Here is a 26,417-nt window from a genome sequence, read left to right as displayed (position 1 = left end):
TTACGAACATAAAGATGTTTGAAACGTAAAGCAGGCAAATGGAATTTTAACATACACAGAAATTTTTATGACAAAAAAGTTTATTGCAATACATTTTAATTAAAGATTCAAGTAAATTTTTCATGAACTTAAAAACGTCTTTAGCATGTTAACACCGGTTTCTGCTGCAAGATACAAATTCGTCCAATAGGGTATTTATTATGTTTGCGTACCTTAGTTAACTTTTTTAAACGTAAAGAATTAGAGCAGGCGCACACTTAGCTTAGGGTATATGCATATATATATATAAATATGTAAATCTCTCTGTTTTAAAAACCGCAATACCTCCTCTGCATTGCATCATTTCTAGATCATTCTATGCATGGCCTGCGCAACGCTGATGACGTAATAATTGTGTACTGAAACTTTAAACTCAAATCAAAACTATTCTCTTCGTGTGCTTCCATCTTACATAACTACGCACCTTCAGCTTCGCTAGCCACCCTGCTAGGATGTAACTTCGCCATCTTCCTTGCTATCGCTGTAATATCAAAAATGTAAATGTCCTTAAGTAGGCACTATTAGAGTGCCAAGTGAATTGTGGCTACAAACGTCAACTGGAAAATAAAAATGGAATTAAAACTGCCTCAACTGCCAAGCTCTTTAGATATTACCATGTCAACATATTAGTATACTATGCAATCATAATTCTTCCTCTTCAATATGGATCTGCGTACGCACATCAACAGTGTTCCGGCTTTTCCTTGCTAGTATTACATATATATATATATATATATATATATATATAATCAAATAATGGTTCTTTCTCTCTTTCTCTCTCTCTCTGTCTCTCTCTATATATATAGAACCATTATTTGATTAATATTTCTACCATAAGTGTAATTACTAAATCAAGAGTTTGGTAACGAGATTGCTAATAAAACATCTCCCTCTTGGCAGAAACTTCTATGCAGAGTTTCCTTTATTAGTAGACTGGTATTAGTGAGATTATTAAATCTCAGCAATATAGTTCTTACACGCTAAAATGGCTTCTTATAAAAAATTAAAGAAAAACACAATAAAAACACGATCATATTTCAGATGATGACAAAAATATAGTAAACGACCACTAATAACGTATAATTAATTACATTTCCATCATCTGAAACTGACGACTACTTTGCAAGAGTCATTAGGTTTCTTGATGCTGAAGATGTAAAAAATGTGCAATGCCCTTGCCTGGTCTCGAACCTTAAACCTCTGAAATACGTGGGAGTAAGCTTCCAATGACATCACGAAGACATTCGGAAAGGAGGGAAAAAATAACTTATATACTGCTCCTTTTAAAGGGCGACTCAGGATTAAGTAACAAATTAATTCATTATCAAAATACTAACATCATGTTAACTGAAAGTATCATTTCATACTGATAAGAAAATTTGGGTTCTGAACGTAACACGGTTTTGAAAAAGTACTTTATTTGTGTGAGATGACAATCACAAATGCACAGTTATTCAGACCGTATTCAAATTCGCGTAGTTATCCACACTTTCAGAAAATTATTGCTACACCTCAGTTCGCTCTTTAATCCCGAGGACAATAAAGTACGTATTTTTTAGCAGCTTTTTACTATTTTTTTCTCCAGAGTGGCCTGTATAAAACGATACTGTATTTGGTAGTTGCGCGGCGCAGATTTTCTCTTACAAACTTCTGCGATTAAAACTTACTTTTTATCACAGTTTCTATATTCCATTTTCAATCAAACGGTACATAAAGAAAAGAGGATAATTTTAAAGCTCTGTTTGGTCTGTTGGGTCAGATTTTTTCCTACTATTAATGAATGATATTTCGAAGTATTGCAGTCTTAAAATTCACCTTACCTTTAATAACGTATTTCAGTGAAGAATGTAGTTCTTAAAAATAACGTGGATAATCAAAATGTGAAAATTAGGAATACAAAATTTTACGTACAACTTTAATCCAGAAGTAACTGTTATTTTTATATGAAAGATTTACTCCAGAACAATCTGGTATTTCTATATAAAAGATTTACACCAGAACTATCTGTTATTTTTGTATAAAAGATTTATTTACTCCAGAACTATCTGTTATTTCTATATAAAATTTTACTGAAAGTGACTGACCTATGTTTAGAGGAGCATTAACAATTTATAAGGTATATTCTCTCTCCTTTCTGCCTGCATTCGTGGTGTAACGGTAGCACACTCGGCGCGTATTCGAAAGGTCCAGGTGCGAGTCTCGACGAGGGCATTGCTCATTTTTCATATCTCCTGAGTGACGCCAGAACCAAAAGGTGGTGGTTGATGATTCTTCACCGCCAGGATTTGGCGATTGGGTCCCCTAATCCCCAGTCGCCCTTTAAAAGAGTAAGAGGGGTAAAGGTAAACTATTTTATTTATTTAAGGTACGTTAAGGTATAAGGTATTTTCTCCCTCCTTATATATATTCAGTGGTGGCCAAAATTGTGGACACTTTTGGAAATTTTTATGTTTTTGAGCTTTGTATGCTTATACAAAACGTTACGTTTCACAAAATGAAAACTTGTATACATCATTTTAAAGAGAATTTATTACTGAATTCAATACAAAACACAAAATTCAATTATTTTCAATACAAAAAAGTTAAACGATAATAGTTATCGATATACATAGATAGTGATGATTGCAGTGAGTTATCAGGACTTAGTAGGGTACCCTTTATTTTTTATTACAGCTTCACATCGACGTTTCATTGAGCTGACAAGAGTTTTAAGCTCTTCTTTCGTTATTACATGATGCCAGGAAACAATTATAGCCTCAATTAATTCCCTTTTATTTGATGGGCGCCTCATTCGGACAAGAGTTTTCAAACGGTGCTACAAATTTTCGATAGGATTGAGGTCAGGACTGTTTCCTGGCCATGACAACAATTTAATGCTCTTTGTACGAAACCAGTCTTCGATATTGGCCGTGTGGAAAGGAGCAGAATCCTGCTGAAAAATAAACGAAGCATTGTTGGGAAAGAGATCTCTGATGGAAGGTAGAAGTTTTGGTTCTAGAATAGTGTCAATGTATTTTCTGGCATTCAGTGTCCCATCGATGACAGGAAGGCGACCAATGCCATCTGCTGACATGCATGACCAAATCATAACACTAACTGGGTTCTTCACAGTTGCTTGAATGCAAACAGGATGTAGCTCTTCTCCTATTCTACGTCTTACATATTTTCGCCAATCACAACCGAATAACGATATCTTAGTTTCATCACTCCATATAACTTGTGACCACTGATCATCTGTCCAATTAATGTGTTCCTTTGCCCACTGTAGTCTTTTTTTTCGTTGCTGAAAATTAAGATAAGGCTTTTTTCGTGGAATTCTACCTCTCAGTCCAACATCTGTTAATCATCTCCTGATTGTTCTTGAACAGACAGAAACACCAGCATCATTCAGATCACTTCTGATGGCCGCTTATGACATTTTTCTATCTTGGAGACATAGTCTTTTTATTCTTCTGTCATCAATAGATGTGGTGCACCTTTTTCGGCCTTTTTCTTCTTTGTTTTTTATTGAATTTGTCTCCTGATATCGTAAACAAAACTTTCGGACTCCAGATGTAGTCACTGAACCACCCACCTGTCTTGCAATTTCAGCATAGGAAAGACCACTTTCTCGTAACACAATAACATTACATCTCTTTCTAGGTGTCCAAGCTACTCTTTTATTTGATGTCATTGCTTCTTGACTAAATATTAAAAATTTTTACAAAAATTACTACTTGTAATTGCAGTGTATAAGAAACAGGTCTTCCTTCTACAGAACAAAGCAAAATAATGAATTTTTTCAAGTGTAAACATGATGTCAGCTTCTACTGGCAGTTACTAACATTTGATTGGTTCTCAGAACAAGAACAGTGATTGGCCAGGAAAGCTAGACATTACAAACCACTTCATAACTGTGTTTTTTATTTATATTAAAGTACATATAACTTTTTTTTGTATTGCAAATAATTGAATTTTGTGTTTTGTATTGAATTCAGTAATAAATTCTCTTTAAAATTATGTATACAAGTTTTCATTTTGTGAAACGTAACGTTTTGTATAAGCATACAAAGCTCAAAAACATAAAAATTTCCAAAAGTGTCCACAATTTTGGCCACGACTGTATATATATATTAAAGTTAAGGTATATTTAAAGGTAAGGCATTTTATTTATTTATTACTTATTTAAAGTATAAAGAAATTTCTCCCTCCTTATATATATATTTAAAGGTAAGGTATTTTGTTTATTTATTATTTATTTAAGGTTCCTTAATTTATAAGATATTTTCTCACTCCTTTCTGCATGCCTTTGTGGTATAATGGCGCGTATTCGAGAGGTCCAGGTTGAAATCCTGGCGAGGACTTGCTCACTTTTCATGTCTTCTGCTTCAAAATAACTTAATGACGCTACACTTTTATGTTGTTGCTTTGATTTATCTCACTTGAAAGTAACATCAGACCAAGTCCACTAATCGTATCTTGATAAGAAGATTAATGTTAGCCTTGTTATTCGTTTAAGTCGTGTGCATAGGAATTTCTCCAATTTCATCTAACTTCGAAGAAGAGTGATAATTGAAAAGTAATAAATAAAATGTTTTTCATTAAAGTTGCAATTAACAGAAAAACTATGGAAAACATTTTCGTCAGAAATCACTTAAATTATCGATAAGAATATTAAAGTTCAATGACACTTCTAGGTTCTCTTCAGACGTAAAAAGAGAAATAAAAGTTTCGCTAGTAAGAATATTTGTTTAACTCATTGTGGTTTCATGCGTGACAGCTCTGTATTAACTATTCTTGAAATTGCCATTCATTTCACGTTTAAAGAAAAGGCTGTAAAACTCATTGATAGTGTATTTTAAGCTTCTCAGTCGGCAGAAAGGCTTTGAGCTGGATTTTAATCACTGTTGCAAGAATTATGAATCTCGAAAGGTTTAACGTTGTAAAACAAAATCGCAAAGAACTGGGAGAAAAGAAGCATGTGAAGCTTGACTTTTAAAGAATTATAACAAGATGGAATAAGAATTAAAATTGTACAGTAATTGGGTTATTTTGATGCTGGAAACGTGAAAAATGAAAAATGCCCTCGCTGGGACTCGAACCTGGACTTCTCGCATATGCGCCGAGTAGGCTACCGTTACACCACGAAGGTATGCATAAAGGAGGGAGAAAATACCTTACAAGACCATTCACTGAAATTCAGAGATTTTGATTGCCACTTACAACTGTATTATCTCTTCATCAAACAGCTCAGGAAAACAAACGGCAACAAACAGCTCAATAACAAACTTCATCAAACAGCTCAATAACAAACAGCTCAGGGAGATGATTTTAATCCTGATTATTAAGGGAGTTTGATTAAAACAAGCCGGAGCTATGAGCGTAGCATTTTTTTAGGCCTCCTACTGCCTAGTTGCCTAATTATTATAACAGAAACATAGAATGTTCTCTTTTATATAGCAATCGCATATGTATTTCTCAATATTGTAAGAACTCAAAACATAGGATACTAAATCCGAAAATTTTGTACCTAGGCGGCAATTATGACCTGAAGTGCTATATTTATACGAGGAGATAATTTCACTGTTTAGATATTTTAATGGTACTTGGTTAAAGATTCTAACAACAATTGGCAAGTAATCCACTTTATAAAACACTTTTAATCTTTATAGAATATTAAGGGGGATATTATTGATGTTCTTCACATATTAATCATTAGATCTTTGTATACAGTGTGTCAGAAAGCATGCAAATATAATAAGAACAGTTTTAATATAATACTGATAATGCATTTACTTTTTTTTCACGTTTAACCTATTTGAAACGATGGACGGAAGAATATGACGCCTTATACAACAAGAATTTTTTCTTAAATACTGCTGATGGTTTATAAATGCAGTTTAAATTTCAAAGATTGTTTAGGGGATAACTTTAAATAGATTCATCTTCACGACCTCCTACCTATCGTATTAGAGATATATTTGAAACAGATGAAACTTTTCAGAATATCCACAGAAATATTCCAGAAGTGTTTGAACAGGAAGACTAGGTTTAAAACGGGTATTGGAAAAAAAATTATTCTGCAGTTTATTATAAGTCTTTAAAATGAATCGTATGTCAATAAACAGTAACTCTATGATCATTCAAGTGTATATACATTTTTGGAACATTCTGCGTCTTTTTGACAAACACGACTAAACATATACAGGGGAAGAAAACATATATAAATGTTTCAGATTTAATCTTTACATTACCTATTTAATAGATGTATTACTTCGTGTATCCCAAACTATAAAATTACCCTGCAAGTGTTTTCATAATTCACGGCATTACATATATCGATTGATACGTCAAACCAAGCGTGGACAATATGTACTTTCCAACTGCTAGACTAAGAGAAAGTATTAGCAGTTAAAACAGAGTAAACACTAGACTTAGAAACATAATGAGGTAGAATGTTTCCGTTCTTCAGAGCTAGTAATCCAGAGTGAAATCTGACCACTGTCACTTCCTAGTTGCTATATTTTGACAGTAAAATGACGCCCACTTTTTGCGCATCGTTTCACAAATTCACTCTCCCGCGAAGGCAATTTGAAATGCGGCGGAAAGCAAAACTGCTATTATTACAAACCTAACTATTAGAAACAGTAGTTTACCATTTCTCCGTGTAATCGATTACGTGTTGTGCTACGTGAGCCCTAACGGTAAACATAATTACTTGTAGCGTATCAACACATATGTTGCAATAGTCTGATGTTATTCAGCAACGAGGATATTTCACTAAGAATTTGGAATTTTTTTCCCCTAAAAAATGCTTCGGATTCATTTTAATTCTGGAATGAGAAATATCATTTATGCTTAAGCCAATTTAACGCATTACTATAATTTATTTAAAACTGCATATCTGATCATTATTTAATAATGAAATTTTCTTTCTTTTAAAGGCACCGTAAACTCGAATATATGCTTTCCTTTTAAGTATTTTTAAGCAAAGAAATGCTCTGTGAATTCATTTTTTTCTAACATATTAATAAGAAGACTTCGTTTCTGACGTCAGAAACTTCTAGCTTAGTTTTTCCTTTCTTTAACGTCATATCACGTAACACTGACAAATTGCCAAACACACACACACCTGCAAAACTCTCGAGTCAGCGAGTTGTTGCCATCTCACATGGCAGGAATGTGCAACAGAAGCGTGTGCAACAGGTGAGGTCGCACCGGGAGGCAGAATTTAGGAATCGCAGGGATTTCACCTGGCCTACCGCCGGCACTGAGCAATTCTTCGATTTTTTTTTAGATTATAATATCGTATATTACTGTTGCTTACGTTTTAAGTTATTTATATTATAACAGGTTTATTATCTTTAAAATTACGCATGAATGACAGAGTGATGAAAAACCGAGAAATTGAAAAACTGGACCATAAGCGTAAGTCAAAAAAGACTTTTCTAATATCCTATGTTACTCATCTCTGCTACAGAAACTTGTTATTATTACCGGGAAAATTGTGCTCTGGGAAAAGTATAAGCCTGTCGTTAAGCCACATGGTTCTAGACCTTTTATTTATCTTCTGAATTATAAGCTGCTTACGAGTATTACGAAGTAGGTTATTTAAAAAGAATGAGTAATACTGTGAAAAGTATACTGTTAATAGTAACACTAATAATACTGTTTCATGAGCAGTAATGCAATTGCTATGCAATAGAAATAATGTCGTTAGAAATATTTAGTTAGGATGTTTAGAGTTTACATGTTTTCAATGATAAGTTTGAATCTAAGTAATCCGACTGCAAATCACTTTCTCTTCAAATTTAGTTTTATTGTTGTTTGCAGATAGATTGTTGATCATTTTGTAAATGAATTATTTTAACATGTATAATTAATAAAAGAGGTTCTAAGAATTATGTAGTTCAGTTACAATAGTACCATACAACATGTATCACAAAATCTCGCTGGTTTTGGCAGAGCTGTAGAATATTTCCAATTTCAGGGACGTAGGACTTTAAATTCATCTTTCAAGTTATAACAACACATTATTTATCAACATAATAAAGAAATCAGTTTGAAAGCAAAGGATTCATGGTAATAGTTTAACGTTTTTTCTAAATCAACAGAATGCTTGCCGATGGAACAAATTCTTACATGTAGAGATTTTATCATCTTAACAAACAGAATGTTGTACCGATGAAATAGGAATTACTTAGCAAAAGAAGTTGGAACGTCTTTAGCAAGGTAATTCCGATTTGAATGGTACGACAATCTAGTCCAGTTCCTTTTAAACGTTTTTCATTTATGACCCCATTATATCATCGAGATTTTTTCGAAACTCCAGCCATTATATATACATAAAATAAAGCTATAAAAAATAAATATTTTGTCATAAATAATTTATTTCTTTGGTAAACAGTACACATATGAAAAAACGTCATTCTAGGATTTGTTCTAAGCAAACAAAAATTAATGAAAGAAAATCTTATTTTTATGAGTTCACCAGCGGCCGAGCGGTAAAGTTGCTGAACACTGGTAGTTCGGTCCGAGCTTCGAATCCCGCGAACGGGTTGGCTGCATGGGTGTTTTCGCGGTTTCCCCCATGTGTAACGTGTATACGAGTCAGTTTCCCTTAGAAAGTCCTCCACGAAGGCATCCCTCCCCTTAGGCAGATAGCCCTCGAGACTTTGCCGTAATTAAATAACGTAACCTTATTTTAATGAGGCAGGTTTGCTTATCTTTTGCTGCATAACAAATTAAAGACACCGCTGGACGTAAAGCATCTTCAACGGTTTTCAGCACTAAACGATATTTAAATTATATAAGGGTTAAAATTGAAAACATTGTATCCCATAAGTATGTGATGCTTAAATGGTAAAAGAGAATTAATTGCTATTTTAGAAATTGTGGGAAATTCAGTTTTAGCTTAGATCCACAATTCAGTCGAGGATTTTTGTGGAAATAATAAATTTCAGTCACTCGATAGCTCAAAACAAATAACTTTTGAGCTTTATATGGCAGGTGATTTATCTCATTAATGTTAATTAATGTAATTTCTTTAAAATTCTCATTGATGTAACTCCTCTAAAATCATGTATCTGAGTTAAATTTTCGTGACAACAACATTTTGCTGTGCGACCCGATTAGATATCGCGACTCACAGTTTACGCAACGCAGCTCTAATCTAGTAGACCGTTTCTTTGCATTGCCTATCCACTGCAACCGTTATGAATTCACTTCGCTGAAACTTGTTAGAATATGCATGCGGCCACTAGGCTCATAATAAATGTTAAAGAAAAATTGTTAGAAATTATTAAATCAGCTTACAAAATATATTTCTAATGTCACATACTATATAACCGAGATTCAGAAATTTTTTAATAAAAGTATACGAATAAAAATAATTTTAGTACGCTTTATAAATTATATGTATAAATAAAACATCTTAAATTGTTTTCATAGCGAATAAATATATCATTATCCCCTCAAATCATTACTAGTATACCTATAAGGATCAAGAAATTGCAATATGCCATAGATTTTCACAGAGCATAAAACCGTCATACTCTGGGAAAACAGTTAATTTTAGAATAAATTTTTATAACCTTAAATGGTATTTCATAAATTTTATTTCTTAATGCAATGCACTGTGTGAAGTAGCCCGCTGAAAATTTGAATGTTGATTATTTTAACATTGTAAAGTTCAAACGCTTCAAGTTTAACGTTCAAATTTTTATGAGAATGAGACTTAACTTAAAATTACATTTGACATTTATGTTTATCGTCTTTAACCATTTTGTTTATCAAAAGGATTTTAAACGCTGACCTTAGTTTTTACATTTCGCGTGTTACCAGTTTTCTTTTTCTATGAATAAAGATTTGGATGTAGGAAAAACAGTGAACATAAACTAAGTTTTACTTTAAAACTTTTTGTATGCTTTTTTTTTATCTGCTTGCGGTATATAAGTTATTTGGAATAAATGTTTCCAAGTTACATACATTTTCAATTAGTCGAAATAATCCTACGAAGAATCATTTAAATTTTAAACATTTATTCATTCGATTGAAGTACCTTTATATAAATAATAACCCTACGCGTAGTACCCTACGCGTACTATCAAAGTAAAAAATCTGATATGTACACCACATGACTTCCTTGTACGGAATATTAAATTATACGCATTTTTTTTTTTTTTCATTTCATTTAAACTTATTGGGATTGAATTAAATCTACTTCATCGGCAGAGCATAAGATAGAATAGAATAAATGCACTCTTTAAAATTCAATATATTTGTTTACCATAGCGACACTCTGGCGCTAGGTTCACTTAACAGCGTTATATTTCGTTCATATTATAACTCAGAATGCACAAAATTTATATCATTTGAAGAATTATCTAATCGTTGCCACATGTTCAATTCAAATACTATAATAAATCTTGAACGATGTATAAAGGAAATTATGTAAACAAAACATAAATGAAACAGTTTTTTACAGACGATTCAGCATTTCTCATTCAATTAATTTAGTTTTAATTTCGCGACAAGGAAAAAATACATAAAAACTCAAAATATCTGTATTAAAAATTACGAAGTAAATTTTAAACACTTATTTCCTCGGAAAAAATTCCACAAACGATTAAGCATGATTTAATTCGCAATAATAAATGAAGGCGTTATCTTTATTGTTGCAAAGCTTAGTCTCTCTAGATTGGCAACAAATCTACTATTCTACTGTGTCAAATGTAAACAAACATGCGCGCCATGTTATTTAAAAAATAGGCTTAACCGCACTTAAACAGCTTTTAAACTGTTTCTAATTCTACAAATATTGCTTGCAGATTTCCTAAAGGCATAAAAACCTTAACCGGAAGATAAGAACAACATAATTCAATCATTTTTAAAGCAAAATCTACAAACATATAAGAGTAAAGAAACTGAGATCACTGAGCCGGGTAACAAAGTAGTTATATATATAAATATATTTATTTACATTTGGTCGACCCAAATATATTTAATTTTTTCTCATCGGCAAATATAGCACTTCCCCAGTATGATATGTTCTTTGCTTAGCATGGATTTTGCGAATGACAGACATATTTCTCTTGTTTTCTTGTTGACAAAGAATTTTCTTCTTGCTGATCGCTGATTGTATCCACGTGCCCTAATGCCTCTAACAGCTTCAGAGTTAACTTATATCCAAACCGATCTTCTAAATGAGCTCCATGTTTCACAGCACTAATTTTTGGGTCTTTTGGGGTTCTTAATAGAATAAATATGCGATTCCTTGGTGTTAGCTTGGAATATGTTACAGAATCCAGCGTACTTTCAACTCCATGTATTTTGCACCGTTTTATTACATCAAAGGTAACTCACCCCATTTTAAATCAAGAATTTCTTTCATATTTCGAATACTTTTACCATCTTTAAAATAATGAATAATTAAATTTCTTACATAATTTGACGTTCATTTTAAGTGTCTCGCCCTGCTCACTTCAGGTATGGAACTGTTTATATATTTTGCTAAACAAGTAATAATTTTTAAATATAGACGATAATTATTCTGATACGTTTTTTTAAAAATAAAAATCTGCGGTAAGAAGCATAGTCTACCTAAACATTTCAACAAAATTTTCGAGTATCCAAATTATTTATGTGAGTTACTGATTAACACATTTTGAATAAATTATTTTATTATAAGGAATATTTTGATGATATTTTTGAATAAACTACATTATTACAAAAATATTTATTTTGCCGTAACCAAGAATAAATTTAAAAAAAATCTGAAAGCTTTCAGATTTTACATTACGCACAACGGTTTTTAAACCTTTTGAGTGTTACCTTTATTTATTAAATGTTCTTTACACTTAAACCATAAAACTCAATTCAACAGCAATATCGCAAAATAATTTTTAATTGAACATATTTTTAGAATTTCCGATAAACAATCTCGCGCGCTGGAGATAAAAATGTTTTTTTTTTTCCGTACAGTTTTGCCACAGCTCGCTTTGAAATCGTTGAGTTTGTTAATCAAAAATTCGTTGAAGAATTAGAAAATATGAAATCGATAATAAAACAAATTTCAAATTCCAAATTAGGTCTTCCAGACACCCATATTAGGTGGGAAATTACGTTATTCAAAACTGGATGGCTCTAGGTACCGTTGTTTTATCACAATGCGAGAAACATACATACATTTATGCAGATTTTTCAATATTTAATTTCTTTAAAAATATAACACAGAGCGATAATATAGTATGGTGGCAACGATTTGAAAAGTGATACAGCTTTTTAAAGTTTTCAACGCAAAATACCGGAACGAAATTAATAGCCCTTCTGTGGTAACATCCTTTAAACTAAAAATACAATATAGCGGAAAAAAAATCTGAAGTCTTTGTTCCAATACTTAGTACAATATCTATGCAACTGAATTTCAAATATACAAGTGTTCGAAAACAAATGTGAGCCATTGTAAAACTGCAGAAAAAGTTAATCTTTTGGAAAGAAAACAATTAACATTTCTATGGAATTGTTTTTCTTTCCAATATTTTAAATTTAATTTCATTAATAATAATAATGTGAGCTGATATGTGATAAAATAATATGGAACATGAAAATTAATGCTTAATCTGAAATTCAATTCCTAATTTAAACTTACATTATATAGGATTGAATAGAAAATGTTGTAATCATTTTTGCACAAATAATTGTTATTTTGATTTAAAAGTTGTTCTCAAATAAAATAATGCGTAATTTTATGCATAAATTATTTTAATCTTTACTTAATTTCATGTTAAGTGCAACCCGTATTTATTGATATGCATTGAAGAAAACCGTAAACAAATGTTCTTTCCTGATAAGAAATATAAGGAAAAAATATCTTTACCATTTTTCCCTCTGTGTCAGACATCAGTTAAGAAATCCATAATACAAGTTGTTTTTAAGCTATTGGTTTGAGAACAACATTTCAGAACAGTTTTTACTCCATAGCAGAAAGCGCTACAGAATAAGCAAATGAAATAACATGCCGACAACTCAGCTCCAGCTTTTAAAAATACGCCGCTAGGCTCATAGAGAAAGAATAAATTTCTACACTCTGCTGCCTTCAATGCAAGGTTAGCGAATGCGACTGCCGCCAAGCGATTTCCCTAGTTTCGCCAAATGTTTCGCCAAAAGGAATTCATTTATTTCAGTTTTTTTTTTTTTTTTTTTTTTTTTTTTTTTTTTTTTTTTGTTATTGCTTTATAACTGTCTCAAAATGCCTAAGAAAGGTTAGCATTATTTTTTTTCTTGGATATAATTTTTTTATCTGAAAATATTAACTGAAATTTCTTATTCTTACTGAAACAAAAAGCGTGATTTAGCTATGACGGTTCGCAGAGCGGCTCAAAGAAGTGTTAGGACGACTTCAATTATGTTGTTATTAGTTATAGAGGTTAAATGAGGGTTTTTAAGTTGTGTCTTTTAAACAATGTATTTATTCTATGTTTTACAAAATTTTTCACGAAATTCATCCAAATAATAAACTATCAGTTTTAGAAAATATATACATGAAATTCATCCAAATAATAATGTAACAATTTTTAAAAAATTAATATTAGTTAAAAACAGGGGAAAAATCCAGAAATGTCTCAGGACTCCATTTTTCCCAGTGAAATTAAGACTTGGAAAAGTCACGTTTATTGTTTCGAAATGATTGAAATGCAAATTCTGTTTAAAAATTTTTAGTACCAACAAAAACTCCTTTAGGCACAAAATTGTTTCATTTTTATAGTCCTAATACAAAATTCGTAGCAATAATTTTTTTTAAATTCATATTTTTTTCGATTAACCTGATCAGTGGAAATTTCAAAAGATATACCCACAATATGTAATGTGCTCTCTTTCAAAACGTTTTTAAAGTTATCGCGCAACAGGAAATTATATAATTATTTACTCATTTATGTATATATATTTTTTCCACAGTTAACATATTTCATTTTATTTTATATGGTAATAAAATTTTTATTGAGAATTTTACTCCAATAAATAATTTTTTCCCTAGAATTCTTATAAAACGTCTTATATTTCATACAGAGTGGAAATATTTTGATATCTGAACTTAGCACATAAAAGAATTTAAATAATGTGATTACATAACCACAGCATTACTTTTATAACTTTTACGTCGAAAACAAATGATGTAGAAGATAAATACAAGCAACGGCTTAAAAAAATTCTCTGGAGCTTTTTCTAATGTTCTCCGAAACAACTCTGATATTCTGTTTGTCGATAGAAATCCTAAGCTTTACAGCATGTAAAAAATCGTAGACTAATTAGGTTTAACAGATGCAGGAACGGCACAAATTATGGTTCTCTCGCTGGGATTTGAATTCTGGACCTCCCGAATATGTGTTGAGCTTGCTTCCAGTTACACGACAATGGCATACGAAAAGGAGGAAGAATATATATTATATACTCTCCCTTTTAAAGGGCGACTGCGCTTTAAGCGACTCAGTCGTCAAATCTTGATGGTGATGAATTATTGTTCCCCATTTTTAGTCTTTTTAGTTTGGAGGCTACTTAAGAGTAAATTTATAATTTTTCCGATGTCAGAAAACTGGAGGAATCTGCAGTGCCCTAGTCCGGATTAGAGCTCCAGACTTCCCAAATATCGAGCAAGCTTTCAGTTATATCACGAAGGCATACTAAAAGGAGGGAGAAGATACTTTATAACGTAAAAAGTATGACTTTATTAGCTAAAGATTCCATACTACTCTAAGTATTCCCATCAGAGGTGGAGTGACTATTCTTCATTGCTCTAGACGAGAATAGGTGCCATATATAGGATGCAAATATAGTACTAATGCGCAAAACCTAAGCACCATTTCTGATTTTGGAATAGCACAGGGTAAAAAAACCTCTCTGGCCAAGAGTGAGAACAACAAACCAAAGAACTTAAGTAAAGCACAACATGACCTTCCCCTAACCTACAGTGGTTGCGCTGCACCGTTTGTCGGTACTCAACACCAGATTATCTAACATTTTCTTGGGTAAGAGTTCCCATTCTTCAAAGAACATCTCTTTCAGTTGTCTGTTGTTCTCTGGAGAGTAAGATCGTGCCTCCAAGCATCTCCCTAAAGTATCTCCCACCTGTTCAATGAGATTTAAATCGCAGAAACTCACTGGCCAATCCATTCTGTAGATATCTTCACATTCCAGGGGCTCTTCAGCAGCATGAGTCCTGCGTGACTGTGCATTGTCGTTCATAAAAACAAAGCCAGGACTAATGGCATTTCTAAAAAGACATACGTGAAGGAAGATAAATTCATCACATAACGGTCTCCAGCAAGTGAACTTCTGTTGAAAATGTGGAGCTCTGTCCGTCAGCTCATTGTAATGCCTTCGTATGCAAGAAGGCCAGGACCACGCCAACGGTATTTCTGTGATATTAGTAGGATGACAGTGTGTCCCTTCCTGTCTCCATATCAACTGGCGCTGAGAATCTTTTTGTCAGACGAGAAATGAAATCTCATCGGTAAACAGAAAGTGTCTCCATTGGTAAAGGTGTAAGGCCTCTGTGCTTTATATACCACTGTAAACGGTGTCGCGGATGGGCTGCTGTCAGTGGTATGCAGCGATCAGGATAGCGGCTGAATAAATCGTTTTTATAGCAATAGTAAACCAGGACACCTGTGCAGTAAATGTGGTTTGACAAGCGTTGCAACGCAGTCATTGCCGTGTTCAGCTGCTGAGCAATATTTCCCGTTATATGGTTTAATTCTTTTTTCGCCTGCAGAGCTATATATCGGTCGTCAATCGCAGCTGCTTTCCTTGGCAGAGAACCATCAACCTTTTTCTAAGCTGTAACTCTCGTTTGGAAGTCTTTCCAAGTTCGTGGAACAACACTTTTTATAAATTCCAACTTTTGGCGGCAAGACGTCAAACTACGCCCCATCTCAAACTTGTAATTCAACAATGTGTAAAGGCGTCTTGTAGTTTTCTTGTAGCCATACTGCTCGTACAGTCTGTAAAGAAATATACTTTTTTTTTTTTTTAGTTGCCTAGCGCTGCGCTCGCTAACTCCTCACAATTTGTGTGCCCTGACGTACCCTTTGACGACATAGTGCTGATATTTGCATATGCATCATCTTTCTACTGAATTGGTATTTCGAAGCTTTTGTTCAGGTACTCAACCCTTTATAGCGAAGGGATATTCGGAAAGTGATCCATATTCCAAAGGCAAATGCAAAAAATGCTGCTAGAAATTTTCTTGAATTTTTAATGATGAGAAGAAATATCGCTTATGTACGCATGATCAGTAGAAAGCAAATTTAAATGACAGTTTGAGATTTTTTTTTGAGTCAAGTATATATTTTAATTGTTTTGTCATTTATCCACTAAAAACATTTTAATGAATACGAAATTATTTCGAAACCAGAAACAAGTTTCTAGGTCTTAAGATTTAAGTGACCGATGAAAAGTAGTAGCAAAAGTTATAAATTATTTTGTTTTTGTTTCTGCAGCTTTGCTTTCTTTGTTAATACCATATAGCTAAGCAAACGGAGTCAAGTAACACAGCTAGCAGCTTTATTTACTTAAATATATATGAAAACAAATTTAAAACATTTAAATGATTCCAGTCCAAAACTGTGTATCAAATCTCTATTCATATATTCGTCAAAAGTTGAAGTATAAAATCTGGGAGGAAATGCTTCTTCTAACTTTTCTTACAGGTGAGGCATGTAGAAATCTAACTGTGAAGAACAAAAATATAGTTACTGCGTACATCTCTCTGATTTACAAGTCATTTTAGGCACGGTAATTAAAAACATTTGGGCAACTTTCACAAAACATAGTACCTGGTAGCATATGTGATGAGTTAGCTTATATTGAATAATGCTTGCAGTTAGAGGTCTTTTCGTCTAATCAGAACTGAGTTACACGACATTTATCATTATTAGGTTTTCACATAGAAAGCTGATATAAAGATTTTGTTTTGGAATATAGTAGATTAAAAAGTGGACATAGTTCTTGATGACAGAAGTGGACGTAATGAGACTCTATTAAAATAATTGTCATCGAGTAATTAAATGTAGTTATTTAGAAAAGGCAAAGCTAAGTATTCAGCCGAGAGAAATTTGAAGAAAATCTGTGTTTATTCCGAAAGATTGTGTCACATTACTCATAATTTTACTCTTTGAAGAAAACAGACTTGTGTCGTATTCTCTCGATATGCCGATAGGCTTCGGTAAATAATTTTTTCCCAATGTTCTGCTAAATTTAAATGCTCTTCAAGAAGCTCAGAATTTCCCATCGCTAAAGACGAGAAATTTATAAAGGAACGGCTTGGATTATTTTTATGTTAAGATTTAAGAATCATCAATATACGTAAAAAGTGGCTTAATGTGATTTGTTATTCTTTTTTCACTTTTTGCGGATTTAACGCCGATAAATCAGCAAAGAGATAACTAGTTAGAATTATGAGGAAAGATGAGGAAATTTTTCTTTCGCCGAATGAAGTCAACTGTTGCGCAATTTGAGGAATTGCATTTTAACCTGAAAATCGCCTAATTATAAACGCATTTACCGACACGTTTCTAATAAAAGTCTAACCAAAACAATCATAAATAAATATGTAATCTAATATAAGGCTTGTAAAAAAATAATCTAATATAAGGCTAAAAAGCGTTCTTAAATTAGCGTTTCTACTAATTCAGATACTTGAAGCTGCATATCTAACTTTCCTACTAATTCAGATTTTCAGCTGTATAGTCTACCTTAAACGTAAACTGATGAATATGGAATTTTTTGTCTAAAATAAAATTTCACATTTAGAAATACTACAACATAAACTTTTATTTCTGTCATTTTTTCCCAGCTTTTTTTACGACTGCTTAAAAACATAACTACCGTATTTCAACTACTCATTAATACAGAAGAAGGTTCAAAATAACTTTTTTATTTTAGTCGAAAATTGAAAATAAAGGCACAGTTTGTGCTACAGACAAACCTGGGTTATGAGGGTGAATTCCCTGGGGCATATTGGTCTGTTCGACTGCCCACCGAATGCTCTAGGCGCTGGATCTGGGCTTCTTGTGAGAAGCTCTCGTGTGGCCGCACCAACTGGTCAGCTCTAGATAAGGGTGGACGTGATAATGTACTGATTAACCTAATGGCAAAAGAACAGTGCCCACGTCCTCCGTCGCTTATCGTTTACAGACAAACCACAACGTGTGGCTGTATAAATTAAGCAAATAACACACAATTAAATTCAAACGCATGTAACGTAGTCTAAGACTAAGCATCCAATAGAAAAAGCTGATTCAGTTACTTTACCTAGGGATAAGTTTAAAGCATCGGCTAGCGAGGACCCGCAAGCCGGAATATCACCTTTAAAAATAGAATTGGTGGAAAGAAAAAATAGCAGCAAACGTAAGTGCCAGACAGAAACTTTCTCCTTCTGAGTTTCAAAACTCTCAGCTTAAATATACTCAAAGCTAATTTGCATTCTGGTGAAGCATTTAAAAAGAAAAAATTATACTAGAGATATTCATAATAAATAATTAATTAACCTAAAGTACTCTATTTTAGAATTAAAATTGAAAAATGAATCTTAATTTTTATGTAGTAATCTGTCAAAATCTAATAATCCATTACTGTGTTAATAATTATCATAAAACATAAATTCGTTTATTTCTAAGTGCTTATTTCATATCAATTTCAGAGACCAATTGAAATCTCTGTTCTGATATTGATGAACAACCAGAATAACAGTCAATATACAAAGAACTGGTTTGAAGATGACAGTTTTTAAAGATATCGGAATTTACTGACACACGAAGTGCAGCAAGCAGATTAAAACTACTCTTAAAAATTCCGATTCCGCTGAAGTTACTGCCTGCTACTTCCTTTTCAAATATCTGGATCGTTTCTTGGTAGCGAAACGGTTCATCAATGGCCAGCTGTCAGCAACGCGTTAAGTCATCATCATTGAACTCATATGAAACTAGAAGGAATGCATTCTTAATTTGTTGCAAGAAGTTTATTTAATTTAATGGTGCATATTTTAATTAATGAAAGTATGCTCTAAAATAGAATTACCGTTATCTGAAGTTCCACTGCTAAATTTGATATTTCATGTACAAAAACCTGATTTATTGAGCTAAATGGAGTAGTATCCCATTTAATATATTCTTTTTCACTCGCTGCTTGAATTTATAATTTAAAAAAAAAATTTTTTAACTAAAATTGTTAAGAATAGTGTTAATTTTCCTTTTGCTCGTAAACTAAAGATCAATTTCTTAAGTGAAATTCGGCTGTGAAGCCAGAGTTGTTTATCTGATCCCCAGTCATTGGATTAAGGAAAAATAAACTTCAGCGGAATCGGAATTTTTAAGAGTAGTTTTAATCTGCTGCACTTCGTGTGTCAGTAAATTCCGATATCTTTAAAAACTGTCATCTTCAAACCAGTTCTTTGTAAATTGACTGTTATTCTGGTTGTTCATCAATATCAGAACAGAGATTTCAATTGGTCTCTGAAATTGATATGAAATAAGCACTTAGAAATAAACGAATTTATGTTTTATGATAATTATTAACACAGTAATGGATTATTAGATTTTGACAGATTACTACATAGAAATTAAGATTCATTTTTCAATTTCATATTTTTGCGTTTCGTTAACAATCACATAACTTAATTATTTGGACAAATATAATACAAAATTTAATTATTTAGACAAATATAAATAGGGAAAAATAGTAATTACAGACACATTTAGTAATTTCCCTGTCGTGAAGATTTTTCATTTAGAAAGAATGTCTATAATGAGGTTAAAGAATAGAACTCTCTCTCTTTTCCGCAAATTCCCGTGGAATCCGAGAAAAAGATAGTGAGCTCTGTTTGAGTAAAAGAGGTTAGCCCTCAGATTCCCATGGAATTTGAGAATATGTTTGTAAATTTATTTCGAACATTTTAAAGCAGTGATTATTTTAGCTATCTCAAAAAAGCATAAGAGGCTGTATACTGTAAAATGAATGTCTTTGTGCAAGGTTTTCTATTGGAAATTGGCTTATATTCACATTTGCGTAAAATAATCCATGAAAAACATCATGCAACTAAGCAGTTCAGCCATCAGAAACTGATTCGAGGACGAACTAATGCAATCCAGTGGTTTTAACCACTGGTGGTCATTTCAGAAAAAGTAATTTTATCCAAATTTTTCAATTACCACCTATATTTTTTATTTCGTTACTTTTCCCGATTGATTCATAGACTGTTTAGTAACCAGTCATTTATAAACAGCACTCAAATTAATAAAAAAAATAATGAAATCAAAAATTCGATAATACTCCAAAAAGGAATGACTAAATGTAGTTTTCCGTGGCAGTGGGGCGATGTAAATTAACGTTTATCTTTAAATGTTTAAAGGTTTTTCGTGAAGGTATTCCATAGTTAGTTTTTAATGCCTTGACTTGAATGAAATAATCAAAACAACTGTATAATACATAATCTTTCATTTTCAAATGCATTGTTATTTCTAGTCTGGTGTTAGTTAAAATGCAGAATGATTCATTGGAAAATGAAGAAGGCAAAAAAGGTAGCTTAATTTAGATTCAAGTCGGGGAAATAAGGATAAAAGTCCGACAACGTTCTTTTTCCCATTCCATTTTAGCAAAGAGACTCTGCCCCTCTTCATAATTATTTTTTTCAATTCTTTTCAAGAACAGAGTGTTTGATATGAAAAAAAAAATTTAATTTCTGATAGCTTAGATTTACGCTAAAATGTAAAATAACATTTATGGAAAAATACAAAATAAATAAATAGATAATTGAAGCATGAAATAAAAATATGGTTTCCGTAAAAGATAAATTTTTCGCCAAGTCAGCAATAAAGTTTTTGTTCTAGTAAACGCAGTTGGAACACGCACCGAACTCGACGGGAAAACGGAAGTGGGGAGGAGAACGAGAACAGGTGGAAAAAGAGCGTCCGTGATGCAACGGTTACTATAGTGACCAGTAACCGCTTACATCCGATTGGTCAACACTGAACTCATCGTTTGATTATCCGCGTAATACGTTTCGAAAGTGCATCAGTTTCAAGGTGCATGCATATGAATAAATAAAATTTGCAGGCGTTTTTAAGGCCATTTCAATGACTAACCAAATATTCATGATATTAAAAATAATAGTTAATAAGCCTAAATTTATATTCTTTTGCTCTCTTGTTTTTTCTAGGCTATGTAAACTCATGATATTAAGAATATCGGTTAATAATACAAGCCTAAATTTATATTCTTTTGATCGCTTTTTCTTTCTAGGCTATGTAAACTTTGATTAATTTATTTGATTTCAATTTCGGTACTGATTAAAATAAACATACTAAGGATATACTCTAATATGACAGTGGCACGGTATTCCACATACTCCGCGAGTACATTTCAATTATGTATTTGTAGTAGACACGATGCTTATAGTTTCAGAGACATAGAAATATGGACTAATCTTATGTGTGCAGAGACTACTGATGTAAAAAAGAAACAGAATAAATTAGTTAGCTTTCTTATTACATGCTGTATATCAGATAATGTGTACTGGTTAGGGTAAGGTGAGAGAGCTCTCCACATCGGTACAATCAGTAAATTTATTTCGCCAATCGACAATTGCTTAGTTGCATCAGTATTCTGATGCTTCTGTTGAATTGCTACTTAGGATATATAGTTTGAGTCAATCATTAGTTGGTTAGCAAGTTACACAGCTACACAGTTCATATGGCTATACAAATGAAAACGAACTAACATACGGCTTATAAAACTTCTTTATTTGTACTTGTTATTCTACATTATATCCAAAACCCATCTGTTAAAACCCATTAGAATTTATTGTTAAATTACTGAATAATGAATGGTAAATGACTATTGTAATTTAATTGTGCATAACTTTTACGTGTTGCTTTCATACAAACTTTTATCTGGTTGAATTAAAATTGCGAATAATATTATAGTAATGATTTTAATGTAGAGACTAAACTCAGAGCTAAATTTTTAACAAAGTGTAAAAGAAAAGAGGACGACTTTTTTAGGTAAATGTGATAACTATGTACTTTTGTGGTACTGGGAGCACTAAAATTTTAGCTATCATTCGTAATAAGAATGTATCCTTATACCAATTCTAAAAGAATATAACGGGTAGTTATAATTAAAATTACAACATTTAGACCTTCGTGCAGCCCACTCTGTTGGGCCTATTTCGTTGAAATTTGGTACATGCTTTATATGCACCATGGGGAAAGAAAAACTGCAATAAATTATAGTTCAAACTTTGATCGAAAGATGGCGCTTTTCATGCAATGTAAAAAAAGACGTTATGCAAGTTTGGATCAGCCAGTAGTCAGCCGTAAGTTACGGCAGTGACTACAGCCAGTAGTCAATGCCGTAAAATCGTTCCCCACCAAGCCCTTAGAGAAGAAAGATCGAGCTTTACTTGATCTAGTTATTTTATCAGAACGGCAGTAATTGTTAAACTGCACTGCGAGAATATCGAGGCTTGAAAAGTTTACAAAAAGGGCTTTGAAAGCGTTCGGTTCGTAATATTCTTCGACAAGTTACCGAGCGGTGTCACGTGATTTTTTTCTTACTTGGTCGATAGTCCGAAAGATTCTGCAAATCATTTTAAAATGGTATCCACACCAGATTCAAGTTCTGCAAGAGCTACATCCTACAGACACGGAGATAGGCACATATTTTACCAGCCTTCTTTTGGTCGGAATAGCTGTTGACAATGCATGGTCTTGGAACAGTTGAGTCGCATTTTACCCTAGACGGAACAGTTAGTATTCAAAATGCATATCGGGTATTGCAGATCTTAATTTTGTGCTTCAACGATCTTTGCATCCTGATTACATTACTGTATGGTGTGGTTTACTGCTGATTTCATTCTTGGTTCCTTTTTCTTTGAGAACACTCCTCAAGACCCTTCAGACATGTTCTATCACTGGTGCCAATTACTGCGAACTTCTCTAGGCAGCAAGTCATTCTTTCCTTAGAGGAAGAAGAATACTTAGAAACTACTATCTTCATACAAGGATTTTGCGCCACCTTTGTATTGCCGGATCAGGGAAAGCAGAAACGTTTACCGACTATCTAGCCTTTTCGTTCTCCGGATTTGAAAAATTGGGCTTAAAAAATTGTTTCAAAAGATACTATTTTATTCTGTTATAAAAATTATAACAGATAATTGTATATTTTATTGCTACTACATTTTTTACCCACCATATAGCACCTGCATCCTTCTTTGCAGATCTAAACTTTTTATCCTAACTAAGTTTATGTTTATCTGTTATAATTTTTATAACAGATAAATATAAATTTAGTTTGGATAAAATGTTTAGATTTGCAAGGGATGGTGCAGCTGCTATATGGCTGGTAAAAAATGAAGTATCAGTAAAATTAAGAAATATAAGGAAAGAAAAAAAATATTAGAATATTGCCCGATACATTGCATTATTCATCAAGTACTTCGTGCAAAAGTTTGCAGATGGATAAAGTCATGAGAACACTAAACTTCATCGATGGACGAGCGTTAAAATCATCGAGAATTTGTTGTACTGCTTGAGGAAATTGAAAGTAAATACTGAGAAATAGTTCTTTTTTTATAACAAAGTGAGATGGTTAGAGAGCAACAGTTTAAAACGGTTTCTGATTTAATAAATAAAATAAAAATTCTCATCATGAACACATGAAATATATAAATAAATAAAAATAAAAAACTGTCGACGAGCGTTTAACGTATATGTTACCGGCAAGGTATATTCTATAGAATGCCTAGACATTGTACCTAATGCCGAACGTTTTTAGGCAAAGTATGAAATATGAGAATTATTACATACTTTATCTAAGCATTGTATATAATACCTAGGCATTCAAATGACAAATTAGGCAAAGTATGAAAAAAGGTTATGATAAGGCTATTATTTAAAAGACGTTCATTTCTCAAAAATACAAATGTTATTTGAAAAATTAATGAAAGTGTGTCATTAAAAAATTGTTATTCGAAATATGTAAAAAAAAAAAAAAAAAAAAAAAAAAAAAAAATTCTGAGATGGTCTGGATTGAATTTGTATTTTCTATCTGGTTGAGACAGGAAATCAGTAAGATCTACATGATAACAGAAATTAAATTCAGAAGCAATCATAAGTTTCCCAAAAACGCCCTTTTTGTTTTTCTTGCAGGGCTCACAAAGCTGTTTTTACAGTTCAATATCATTACGTGTAATGTTTTTGTATTTAATTGAAAGTTCTTTCATCATTCTGTCGCGTCTTTCGTGTGCAATACTCAAATGAGTTTTCGTGAAGGGTGGGAAATAACTCAGCCTCTAACGTAATACTGTATAGTACTGACGCTTTCTTTAATACAATAAATAAATGTACTTTTGTTTTCCACAAACATTACCTCCTAGCGATTCGGCAGTCAGTAGTCCCGTGGTTCCTTCTTAGTAGTCATTTTGGCGCTTTTACATCATTTATTGATTCCTGGTAAGTAGTTTCGGTTCTTCGAGACGAATCAGAAATGTAATTCATACTTTACCGGTTTGTCATTTGGCATTCTATAGAACGCCTAGGAAATGTGTGAAATATAAATCGTTTCATTCATTGCCGTCCAATTTTAGACATTACATACAATGCCTAGGTATTCTATAGAATGCCGGATTTCAGATTTTCAGATAATTTATACATGGATTTAGCGTTTCATATTGACATACCAGCCATTTAAATATTCTCAAAAAAGAGGTGCAAAGAAAGAATAAACTTATTTCTGATATGTGTCTTCTTATTAAAGTTTTTAAAGTTAAATTGATATTATGGGAAACAAAATGGATACAGAAGGTTAGCCTTTCCGTTCGGTGAGTATAATTATTATATAAGAAATAGATTAGAATATAAAAGAAAAATATTCAGGAAAACGGATTTTAAGTATCTTTAAGTAGTACTACACAAGCTAAATATTTTGATCTCACTTCTATTACGGTCTGTGGCTAACGAAAGAATTTTAATTACCTTGTAAGATTTTTTTTCGTTCTTACAGCATGCCTTCGTGGTGTAATTGGAAGGCACGGCTGATTAGCAATGAGAACGCCCAAAGTTCAAATCACAATACTCATTTGTCTCGTGTTCTGCTCAGAAACAAAACGTCTAATGGCCTCAATAACCATAGCAAAATTAATTTCCTTGCACTTTATTATTAAAGTGGTTGCAAATTAATTTTGCAGCTCTAAAATTGACAATGTCTGTGATTAAAAACTAGGTTTCAGATAAAAAAAAAATTACCGGAATAACATCGAATTCAAAAATTCAAAACTAGGTTGAATTAAACTTCCTTCTGTAAAGTGTGTAGGCTCTTAGATCTTTTTAAGCAAACTTGGAAGAAAGTCAATACATTTTATGACATCTGAGTTGTTACTAGTATGTCAGCGAAAACCGAAATATTCGTAAACCCATGCTATTTATGCCCATAGGAATAAATGTAAAATGAATTAATTTGTTCGTAGACTACGGATGATCGCCTATTTAATCTTTACAACAGTACATTGTGCACAAGCTCATAGCTCAAAAACCAAGGGAAATCAAGTCCAAGACAAAAAACGATGAATACAATATTAAACAAATAAAATAGAGGAAATTTTTAATTAAATTTGATATTACTTTAACAAAACAATATGGACGGCATAATGAAGGAGAAAGATAAAGGAAGAAATGCTAGATGCTATTTGGATGAAGAGTGTCCTGTCATGAAAGCGCCTGGTAACTGTCTTTTTGGGAAAATGCCTTTTTAATTATTAGCCCAAAAGAGCGTTATCCCAGAAGGGCTATTAGTCTCAAAACGGCATTTTGGCTCGAATCACTTTAAATGTCCTAAACCCTTCTAAAATTGTTGGAACCAAACATTGTCGCCCTGTATTATATTTAAAGAAATAAAAAAATGAAGAATCTGTATGAATGCATGTATGTTTCTCGCTTTGTGAAAAAACAACGGTAATCCTCCCCCACCCCAAAAATGGCACCTGGAAGCTCGAATTTTACATTTCGAATTTATTTTATTATGTATTTCATATTTTGTAAAACTATAAGGAATTTTTGATTAACAAACTTAATGATTTCAAAGCAAACAACTGCAACGCTGTACGAAAAAAATCATTTTTATCTCCAGCGCGAGACTGTTTATCGGAAATTCTAAAGATATGCTGTTCTTAAATATTTTGTGATATTGCTCTTGAATTGAATTTTATATGGTTTAAATGCGAAGAACATGATATGAAGAAATAAAGGTAACGCACAAAACGTTATAAAAGCCCCTTTGGGTGTAATATTGTTATTATTATTGCTACGAAATGCCCAGCTGCGGTAAGATAGCTTCCCCGCAAAGCGGGT

General features: G+C 32.4%; 2 protein-coding genes across 3 annotated transcripts in view; one reads left to right on the top strand and one right to left on the bottom strand.

Moving 5' to 3' along the window:
• Positions 1–13,089, bottom strand: part of LOC118195687 (uncharacterized) — a 154,810-nt gene extending 141,721 nt beyond the window's left edge. Inside the window, exon 1 of the mRNA XM_035367015.2 lies at positions 12,896–13,089. The gene's annotated coding sequence lies outside the window, so the exon portion shown is untranslated. The remainder of the gene's footprint in view (positions 1–12,895) is intronic.
• Positions 7,198–26,417, top strand: part of LOC118182294 (innexin shaking-B-like) — a 220,116-nt gene continuing 200,896 nt past the window's right edge. For both annotated transcript variants that reach the window (XM_085813965.1, XM_085813966.1), the window contains exon 1: positions 7,198–7,446. The gene's annotated coding sequence lies outside the window, so the exon portion shown is untranslated. The remainder of the gene's footprint in view (positions 7,447–26,417) is intronic.

This window comes from Stegodyphus dumicola, chromosome 3, assembly GCF_044657685.1.
Source record: "Stegodyphus dumicola isolate Sdum_Otavi_A_Nest chromosome 3, ASM4465768v1".
In the NCBI taxonomy this organism is placed as follows: domain Eukaryota; kingdom Metazoa; phylum Arthropoda; class Arachnida; order Araneae; family Eresidae; genus Stegodyphus; species Stegodyphus dumicola.
This window is presented reverse-complemented; position numbering and strand designations above follow the sequence as displayed.